This window comes from Alosa pseudoharengus, unplaced genomic scaffold (assembly GCF_046254945.1).
Source record: "Alosa pseudoharengus isolate Yale_2024_CS ecotype anadromous, Long Island Sound unplaced genomic scaffold, YU_APseudo_1.1 YU_APseudo_1.1_scf_17, whole genome shotgun sequence".
Lineage (NCBI taxonomy): Eukaryota > Metazoa > Chordata > Actinopteri > Clupeiformes > Clupeidae > Alosa > Alosa pseudoharengus.
Genome location: NW_027468640.1, coordinates 7,681,943 through 7,691,446, shown reverse-complemented (window position 1 = coordinate 7,691,446; position 9,504 = coordinate 7,681,943). Strand labels below are relative to the sequence as shown.

General features: G+C 42.6%; 1 long non-coding RNA gene across 2 annotated transcripts; it reads right to left on the bottom strand.

The window, feature by feature from the left end:
- Nucleotides 1–5,081: 5,081 nt before the first annotated feature.
- On the bottom strand, nucleotides 5,082–7,668 carry LOC143127925 (uncharacterized). 2 transcript variants are annotated; one of them, XR_012987735.1, is made up of 4 exons: nucleotides 7,375–7,668; nucleotides 6,645–6,764; nucleotides 6,222–6,307; nucleotides 5,082–5,281 (listed from the first exon to the last, which is right to left on the bottom strand). It is a non-coding gene; the product is annotated as an uncharacterized LOC143127925 (long non-coding RNA). The 2 variants fall into 2 exon arrangements; XR_012987734.1 differs by having other exon boundaries at nucleotides 6,222–6,317; nucleotides 7,375–7,667.
- Between the last annotated feature and the right edge of the window lie 1,836 nt (nucleotides 7,669–9,504).

The following is a 9,504-nucleotide window of genomic DNA, read 5'->3' as shown; positions in this document are numbered from 1 at the left end:
TGAGGTTATGTTTTTAACCGGGGAACTGGAAGTGGCACTGGAGTTGTACATGCTGTGATGATGTGGGCCAAGTTCTAAGTAAAGAGTTCGTTTACACCACTATCTCTCTGGATTCTTTGTCGGATCTTACAGGGGCTGCAGCAGCGGCTGCGGCGTTGGTGGTGGTGGAGGTGGAGGAGGCGTTGGGACTGCAAGGCGTCGGGACGGTGGGGGCAGCAGGGTCGGCGGGACCCCAGGGCGACGAGACGGGCGATGGAGGAGGCTAGGACGGTGACGGTTCCGGTGTCGGCGGCGGAGGTGGTGGCAGACCTGGTGTGGGCAGCGGCATCAGCGGTGGAGACGTCAGGGAGGTCCTCCGGGTCCTCGTCTGTATCAGACGGGAGATGGTTTGGGTCCCGGAGGCCTTTGACGAGCTGTTAGTATGTGTTTAGAAAAATATGTTAATTCAATGAATTGTACTTCACATAATGTCAAACTGTTTTTTCTGCTAACTCACCTTTGAGTCGTCCACCGCTGTCCTGTCAAGCGGGAACAGGCCTGTAGAGCGGAACCCGCTCTTGATGGTATTGGGCGTACAGGCCTGCTCCACCGCGTACTTCAGCACCGCTGAAAAGTGCCGCTTGCCCAGCACCAGGTCTCCTCGCTCCAACCCCATCTCCTGTGCCAAACGGGAGAACGCCGCCTTCAGTGAACCGTACACCGCCATGTCCAGTGGCTGGAGCACATGGGTGGTGTGCGCTGGCAGGCACACCACCTCAACCTGGTTGGCCCGACAGAAGTCGACCACCCCCTTCCCAACATGGGCCTCGTGCTGGTCCATGAACAGGAGGAGGGGCCGCTCCTGCCGGGCGTGCTTGATGAAGTGCCCCAGCCACTTCACGAACAAGTCGCTGTCCATATAGCCTCTCTCCGACACGCCGTAGAGTGCGTTGGTGGGCCCCTCCAGGCTGTAGGCCGTGCTGGCGTTAGCGCAGCAGTGGACGGTGACGTGGTCCCTGGTGGTCACCTGCTGCGCGTACACGTGCCTCTGCCCTTTACAGCAGAGGACACGCTGCCTGGAGTGGCCCTTGTCTCCAAAGCCCGTCTCGTCGCAGTTGTATATCTGGGCTGGGGTCCCGCCGAACCCATGCTGCTGGTACATGGCCTGGCAGATGCGGAAGAGCTCGTCCACCCGTGCCACCGTGGCCCCATGGACCCTCTCCCTATCCAGGGGATCAGGCCTCCGCGAGGCCACGGTGGGGTGGCGAGCTCGGAACCGAGTCCACCACATCTTGCTCAGGCCCTTCTCCATATTCACCAGTGATGAAATCCGTCCCGACGCCTTGCAGATCTCAGTGGCCAATAACAAGGCCACTGAGCGGGTGATGGGGAACCCGTGGGCCGCCATCCAAAAAATGTAGCCCACCAACGCCTCCTCCTCCTCCGGCATGAGGGCCCGGTTGGGGTGGGGCAAGTGGCCATACTTGCCCTTCCTCCAGTCCTGGAGGGTGGTGTGGGGGATTCCGTGGCGGGCAGCCACCTTGCGGAGGCTCCCGCCCTCCTCCAACTCCTGCAGGGCCTTAGCCACATCTTCTTGATTGTATTTAGGCATTTTCCTGAAAAAATAAAAATACATAAAATTTATTAAAACTAGACAGACAGATAGATACTTTATTAATCCCCCAGGGGAAATTCAAAACTTCAACACTAAAGAATTGTTTAATTGGCGGTGATTATGTTGTTGGAATGTGGCTCTGCAAAAGCATTATTTTCAATGGTTATTATGTGATTGGATTCATGTTTTTTTTTATCACTACTATTCTTGTATAATTACCACTAGGTTGCTGCCTTTTCTATCCAGTAGGTGGCAGTCCAGGATAAGATACCGCAGAGCCATATATATATAAAGCCATGGCTCTGCTATTCCTTATCCTGGACTGCCACCTACTGGATAGAAAAGGCAGTAATCTAGTGGTAATTATGTGAATAAAAATCGCCTCAGTGGTCGTTATACTTACCGTGAGTATCGACAACCTCCTGCCTCATCGTGCAGGGGTGTCTAACTTGCACTGATTTCCCAGTTTAAACTTCAGGATAATTAATTATATAAATCTACGAATCCAAAACATTACACGATGATAAAGTATGTAATTACAATCTGGCAATCACATTTATTCATGGAAATGGTGGATTCCTTCTGTATAACTATTGCATATCTGGGCATCACGCTAACGCGCGCTTTTTTCCCCCTAACGTGCCGCATTTTCCCCGCGTTTTGCCAATGTCACTAATTACGCCATGAAAAGGTTTAAACTTCAAAAATGAGCAATTATATAAATCTACGAATCCAAACCAACACGACTCTAAATTGTCTGACCTTGTTATCAATAACGTTAGCTTTACTTACTTACCGTGAGTATCGACAACCTCCTGCCTCATCGTGCAGGGGTGTCTAACTTGCACTGATTTCCCAGTTTAAACTTCAGGATAATTAATTATATAAATCTACGAATCCAAAACATTACACGATGATAAAGTATGTAATTACAATCTGGCAATCACATTTATTCATGGAAATGGTGGATTCCTTCTGTATAACTATTGCATATCTGGGCATCACGCTAACGCGCGCTTTTTTCCCCCTAACGTGCCGCATTTTCCCCGCGTTTTGCCAATGTCACTAATTACGCCATGAAAAGGTTTAAACTTCAAAAATGAGCAATTATATAAATCTACGAATCCAAACCAACACGACTCTAAATTGTCTGACCTTGTTATCAATAACGTTAGCTTTACTTACTTACCGTGAGTATCGACAACCTCCTGCCTCATCGTGCAGGGGTGTCTAACTTGCACTGATTTCCCAGTTTAAACTTCAGGACAATTAATTATATAAATCTACGAATCCAAAACATTACACGATGATAAAGTATGTAATTACAATCTGGCCATCACATTTATTCATGGAAATGGCGAATTCCTTCTGTATGACTATTGCATATCTAGGCATCAAGCTAACGCGCTAAGGCGCTTTTTTTTTAAAAATTTGCCGCCATTTCCCGGCGTATTTGAATGTTACTAATTACGCCATGAAAAGGTCTGATAAAATGACCGCTAATGTTATACTAACAATCTATATTCAAACAAAATAACTTTTTCAACATGTTTACTTCAATATACATTTTACCACATATTTTCACAAATCTTGTTTAAAGTCTTCCCCTACGTCATTTAGGGCGAAGGTTAAACCCTCCCCCGGCGCCATTTTTAAATATTCTTCCGGTATCGCTAAAATATGCTGTGTGTGTTGACATACTTACTCGGTAGTTGCTTCGTGCGCTGGTCAACAGTTACTCCCCTCGGTCAGAGATCAAAGAGGACAAGACAAGGTTGTCAGAGGTACTTATAGTTTTTATTGACCTGGAAATAATTAATTGCATTTGATCGTAAAAGGTTAACTGTACGGATTACTGTTACCCACGAAATGAACGTTTCCCTATGGCAGGGAGCACTGTACGGAACACTGTTATCAGCTTCTATCACTGTCACTAACGTTAACGTTTGTGAGTCTGCTGTTAAACAACTCCATGATGTGGTCATAGTTTCCGAGTGTGTTGCGCTAATATTTTCTCTCCGGATTTTTAATGTTTGTCAACATCATTCACTGATAATGGTTTGTGAAAGTCTTGATATAAAGTTCTGTCAATAGCAGTGATTAATTCACTCTTTTTCTTTCTTTGATTGACAGGGCTGACCCCCAAATGGACCGTGGAATCTAGCTGTCTTCATGGAAGTAACTTATTACATGCTGATGCTGCTTTTAGAGTAGGCTATCCATTCAAAAATAAAGTAAACTGTCAAATAAATAATTATGTCGAACTGTTTTATTTTATTGCATGGCTATTTGTTGCCCATTTTCTCTCAATGCAACCCAAAAACTGGGTTTACAAAACCCAACAACTGGTAATTTTAACTAGCAGTTCTGTTGATATAACCCAGTGGTTTGGGTTGAATCTATACCCAATATACTGTGTAAATTTTACTCAACAATTATATAGTTATAACCCAGCACATTTGTTACCTTTACCCAGTCTATTGTGTCAATTTAACTAACGTTGTGTTGATATAATATAATACAATTGCGAAAAGACGGGCGGAATGCTTGCTCCAGTAGCCTAAACCTCTTCAGTGAACGTTCAAATAACCCCCAGAGTTCAGTGTCCATCAGGGTGTTCAAACTGGGTGTGCGATATATTCAAGTTGCTTATTTTGCATTTTAGAGGACAATGATAAAGCCACGTATACGCCATGCAACGCATTTTGGCTTGCCAGCAGGTTGGATAAACTCAATTTACTACACAATAATGTAGGCTAGGAATATATCTTTTATATGTCATACGTGCAGTTGTTGAATTGCACATAACATGTCTGCATATTTATTTAGTCTTCTTTCTCTCGACTCTAGGCTAGCGCATGCATTATCATGGCCCTATAATTGTGCAAAGACAGGCGGGATATCCGACGCTCCTTTTACAGTAAACCACTTCACAACGAACGTTCAAATAACCCCCAGAGTTCAGTATCCATCAGTCCCAACATTTAGAAACATAAGACAGAAGACAAAGTCCAAGCGTGAATTGGGTGTGTTTTGATTTTGAGAGAGACTGGAGAAGGGCCATATGCCTTGTTTCTTTAAGGCTATCCTAACCTCCAAATATTCACATCTAATGAGGGTCGGCGACTATCCAATACCCAATACTATTTGCAATACCCTCGATATGTATATTATTGGAAAGTTTAGTTTATGGCCGTTCGCGTGAGTACAATAACTTAATTTTGTAAATTTTACCAAAACGACTGGTTTCGCCTTGCAGGGTCACATTTCAGTTGTTGTCTTATCTTTTTTTATTCAAAACAATTCGTAGGTACACTGTAAAACCCGACGAGTTAATTGAACTCAAAAAAATTGGTGAAACCGATTACACAAAAAAATTTAAGTAATAGTAACTCGGTTTTGCTAAGTCAAAGAAACTTACCTTTTTTAATTAGTCTTCACTAGCAAATTTTGATATAGTTTAGATCAAGGGCATAAAGACTAGATAGATAGATCGATAGATAGATAGATAGATACTATAGATACTTTATGACAAATGCCTGACCAATGCTAGGAAATACAACAATCATTTCAATCCAAAACAACAGTAGTCTTCTTTGGGCAGAGGGATGCATTTGCACTGTTCGTGCTGATCAGAATGAGTTCAACAGTAAGGTCCTCAATATCTGGGAACTCCGATTGAGAGACCTGAAGAAATGAACAAAGAACAATTGTGTGTTAATTGAATATCTAATAGGCATTACATGTCAAGTGATACCATGTCATATTAAGTTTAACATTTTATCTTCAAACTTTTCCAGGGCAGTTGCATTATTGAAATAATTACTTGAAATAATACTAAGTAACTTCCCTGGAGTTTCTTGGTGAAAAAACAAACAGAAAAACAAAAGCTTGAAATGTAACTCCAGCGTTATTCGACGCATAGCCCTGTTGTTCGAGGTCACGGCTGTTCGTAAGAATAAAATTAAAAGAATTAAAAAAATTGGTGCAACATAGACTGAGTAGTGGCCCAGCAGCTATTGATAACCTACCAGGGAATTTGGCTTTAGTTTCAGTTCAGTTCAAATGCCTTGTTAGGTTAGTTTAAAGGGGTGGTTCAGGATTTTGGACATAGGACCTCATTTCCAAGTTACCAAGTGTGATATTACATTAATACACAGGATTAGGTGTTATAATCCCTTGTGCCAAGATCCAAGATAAAAACACAAGTTGGAGACCGTTTTCAACACGTTTCAACAAGTCCTTCTAGTTGCAGAGTTCGCATGTGCTAGGCTGGCGCGAGTCAACAGTATGTGTAAGCCTGCCACTAAAAACAGTCTTACCCACTCCATAGTACACCGAGGCAAATAAATATAACGCCTGAATAGACGAGGACTGGATGAAACGTGTTAAAAACGGTCTCCACTGATAAATATCACACTTGCTAACTTGGAAATTAGGTCCTATGTCCAAAATCCTGAACCATCCATTTAAGCTGCTGGACCAGTATTTGCTTTATGTTGTACTCAATTTTCTCATTGTTTTTCATTCTAATAGCATGCGTTGACCTCGAAACAACAGGCCATGGGTCGCTTAATGCCACAGTAACGCTTTAACTGTCATGTCAATAGAAAACATACTTACTTACATCCCATGTCTTTAGAAAAGTGGCATCATCCTCATGGAGGTAGAAAGGAAGGCCACGGAGCGCCACAGCACGTCAGATATTTACATCTGAGGATCCCTGCATGAGAAAACATGGAGTCAAGCCAGTTAATAACTACAAAATGCAATTCAATAGGATTAACTTTCTTTGATAGTACAGCTTCTGAAACCAAAGCATTCTTTTTATCTTAAGTCCATGGAGGAGTTGTAATCTACAAGACCTCTGCTTTCAAAGGGGGTCAAGCACTTGAATATAAGTCAAAGTATGTGGAAACAGGGCCATTGTTAGTAGGCGGTGTGCAATTTCGAGCAAAAACTCAAAATAGGGGGGTAAGTGTAAAGATTTAAAACACATTTGGTCATGAAATGAATCTATTCCAAGTATTTGTACAAAAGAAATGCTTACCTGGGATTCCAACATGATTGCAGGCCACCACCGAACCAATAGGCTATGTCTGCGGGGAAGGACGTCTGATATGATCTCCTTCCTTCTCAATGCCAATGTTGTTTGCATCAACTTCTGAATCTGTGAATTGAAGGACGAATACACATTTGAACATACTGACAATCTCTATTAGGACAATCCACCATCTCATGATGTCGCTTTAAATGCCACTTTAAATGCATCCTTAAATGGCCGAGAACAGTTTGCACATTAAATGGTTGTTTTCACCTACACAGCTGACATGCGAATAATACACATTCTGACTGAGCATGAACTGTGTGTGACCGTGTCAAATGAATTTAGGCTACTGACTTAAATGTGCAGACAGTCATAACATGACAGTGGACTGACGTTAATGGAGGAAACATTGCTAACATGCTGTAAACGATAATGTTGCAGGACCTGTGCCTTCAAGCAGTGCACCACAAAGCTTGCACTTCCAAGCTATTGTGTTAAATAGTGCTAACGGGGTTAATTAGTTAGTTCATATTTTTAGTACTCACATTGGCAAATTGAGTTAGATCGCTGGCTGATCCAGCAAGTGCTGGCATACAGCAGCCAAATTCTTAGCTGCTAGTGCTAGCTAGTTCTAACTGGATAAAGTTACGTCACGTAGCCTAAGACAATATTTTCAAACATTCGGGTTTTTAAACAATATGATAAGGAACATGCACCTCACTTTTCCACTTACGTTTAATTGCGGTTTTTCTCTCTTCTCGTCGTCTACTCTCTCGTCGTCTATTTTCACTGCTCTTGTTCTCCTCTCTTGTCATCTGGTGGTCGACCGTTGCCGGCGTCGCTTGTCACTCGGCGTTGGCTAGTTGGTGCTGTACTCAAGGTCCACGTATGGCAGAAGATCCACCTACAAATTTGCTACAATTTTCGTGGGGAAGTTTCCCACGCTTTCTATTTTTTCAAATGACTTAAAGCGGATGAGTGCTGTCAACTTAAAAGTTCAAATTTGTTCAAGTAACACAGACGATTAGAGTACTATTCACTTTTTTTCATTTTTGAGTGTTTACAAATCAAAAACATTGTTTTACTTGTACTGTTCGGTTTTACAGTGTATCTATACTCAAGTCTAATTACCACCAGACACAAATAATCACCTAGGTTAAATCTCTCTCTCTCCAAAATCTCTTCCTCTGAGATCCACGCGCTATAGCCTAGGCTATAATTTAGACTATACCGACATTTCAAATGTAACTCTCTAATCAACTTGTTTTAGCTCTTAAACACGAAAAATACAATGTTCAACGGAGCTGGTGTGTGTGAGGCGCACTCTTAAAGACGCGACTAACCTTTCGGTTTCATTCGGTTAAAGTTCTTGTGCGTAGGCTATTATAGAATCCAATCCTGTCGATGCCCCTGCTATTTATCAATGTAGCCTTATATTGTTTTTTTGCCATGAATCGTCTGAGCTGTGATGAAATCGTGTGTTGTTTAAAGTTGGGACGATTACTGTAGGCCTAGGCTATACTGCCCATATTGGAATAAAAAAAGTCCCACCCTAGGCCTACTTCGCAAAAGTCCACTCCGTTGAAAAATCCTGGCTATGGCACTGTTAATGACCTCGTGTCGGAATGGCAGGATGTTTGAAAAAAGGTCAAGTGCCGCTACTCCGACAATGAAAAAAAAAATGTCGCAGTAGTGGGACGCCTGAAAATTAATGTTAATGCCGCCACTTCGACAATTAGACGCCAATGTCTAAGTAGCGGCATGTCGGAATAGCAGCATGTAACCAGCTGTTTAGACTCATGTTCCCTGACTCCCAGATTGCATCCACATTTAGCTGCGGCAGCAACAAAACGGCGTACATCACAAAATTTGGTTTAGCGCCGTTCATCACGACAGAGATGACCAAACAAGTGAATGAGGCCAATGATTTCCTCATCATGTTTGACGAAGCCCTCAACAAAACTACGAAGTCGAAACAGTTAGACTTGCACGTGAGGTACTGGGTCGGCGACCGAGTCACATCAAGGTTCTTCGGATCGCAGTTTATGGGCCATGCAAAGGCGGTGGACCTGCTTAAACATTTCACAGTATTTCTCTAATTAAATGTGTGTGTGTGTGTGTTTTTAATTAAATCTCAATATATAACATTAAGCTTATCAGAACTTAAATCATAGATGTAGTAGTAATGTTGTGTTTCTCTAGCCTTTCAGTGAATGTATTTCGCATTCGGCGGCGGTCATATTTTGTACCGCTCTGCGGTACATCTAGTTTCAGTTTACTTCAGTTAGTCCCTATTTATTCATAGGAATTTCAGAAGCATAGTAGGACCACTGGAGAGCTCTCTATCCTACAATTCAGAAAGGAGTGCATGGAGGGTCTTTCGAGAATAGTGAAGAAGAGAGCCCTCTGAAATATACAACCGTGCGACAGATGAGTTGTCTGAATCCAGCCTGGATGTACTCTTGTCCTGAACGTGTCGGACCAAAATGAAAGGGCTAGTGAAGCAGTTTCTTCAGGATAAACAATTGGATGGAGGAGTTGCTGCTGGTAATGTTCTTCTATTTTGTCCATGAGTCCAGAAGCCCAAAAAGGGGCATGGCACTACCACTACTACTCACCACACTATGATAGCAAGATGGATCTTGTAGCTTTGTGATTTTAAAGTCTGTACCATTTAGGGAATGGTGATTCCACCAATTAAACCATACATGTTCTGAAAAATTATACCCTCAAGATGTGATGTAATGTGTAGAGATATATCCCACTCTTCACTTGTTTTGCCCATGCATAATATGTTGGGTAGCTGTCATAAACCAAGTGTACAGCTGGTATATTTAGCCCTGTATCATGAAGGGTAAACCCA